This window comes from Tiliqua scincoides, chromosome 4 (assembly GCF_035046505.1).
Source record: "Tiliqua scincoides isolate rTilSci1 chromosome 4, rTilSci1.hap2, whole genome shotgun sequence".
Classification (NCBI taxonomy): Eukaryota; Metazoa; Chordata; class Lepidosauria; order Squamata; family Scincidae; genus Tiliqua; species Tiliqua scincoides.
The window spans coordinates 91,790,295-91,791,389 of NC_089824.1; the positions used below are offsets into that span (position 1 = coordinate 91,790,295).

The 1,095-nt window shown below is 44.9% G+C and overlaps 1 pseudogene; it reads left to right on the forward strand.

Moving 5' to 3' along the window:
* The first annotated feature begins 234 nt into the window (after nucleotides 1-234).
* LOC136650078 (5S ribosomal RNA) lies at nucleotides 235-354 on the forward strand (annotated as a pseudogene).
* The last annotated feature ends 741 nt before the right edge of the window (nucleotides 355-1,095 follow it).

The window sequence follows — 1,095 nt, forward strand, 5'->3', positions numbered from 1 at the left end:
AATCCATTATTCACCCCATCTAGTGGCTGAATGCAGTATAGCATCTATACCAATGCATTCTGGGGTGACAATAGAGGAGCAGGAAACCTGGAAGTAGGTCTTTAAAGCTATTTTTCCACTGTTTTGGTTTCCACTGATTTTTTTTTAATCCACTAGGAGTTCCAGAACGGAACCTCAGTGGATAACGAGGCACAAGCTTTAATTGTTTTACTGTGCTGTTTGTACTGACTGCTGGTAGACAGCAACTGTTACCCTGCACATGCCCAATCTCATCTGATCTTGGAAGCTAAGCAGGGTCAGGCCTGGTTAGTACTTGGATGGGAGACTGCCTGGGAATACCAGGTGCTGTAGGCTTATACCTTAGTCTTTCGAGACTGAAGTTTGCCAACCATTTTTGGTAGCCAACATGGTCATGTTATAGAGATATGGGATACAGATCTCAGAAACAAGTTATACACATCACTGGGACACCTCTGTTATTTTGCACTCATCACCTGAATGTCTAGTTGCTGCAACTGTATAAGTGCAACCTTTATGCACTACTGTTGTAGAAGAACCTCTGCTAACTTTGTGCTGACTCACTAATCTTGGAGGTTTGCAGAAGCCAAAAATCTGTCAGGAAACCAAAGGGAGAGAAAGAAGCCATTTGACCCACTTCTTTGTGCAGCCCCTTCTGGCCCCTCTAGCACTACCATCTGGCATGGCTTGACACCAAAAGAGGGTGCGTGGAGAAGTTAAGTAGCAGCTGCTCTAAAATGGGCTGAGTGGCTTCTTTCGAGGGTGTGGCCATCATCTTGGCAGACCTCAGATGGCACCCCCTCACATTACACTCCAGTGTGGTACCCAGAGTGGCCCACCTCCCACTTGCTACACTATTTAGCAGAAGTCTGTGTCAATGGGCTTATCCTATTTTATCCTCAAAACAATGCTGTAAAATAGATTTGACTGAAAAAGACTTTTCCAAGACACTCAGTGAAAACCAGTGCAATATTTTGTGTGTAACCCATTTCTGCCCAGCCCATAGGCATACACATTTGATCAGGGTGACCAGATCTAGTGGAGGACAGGGTGCCTATACCTTTAACCATTGTCTAG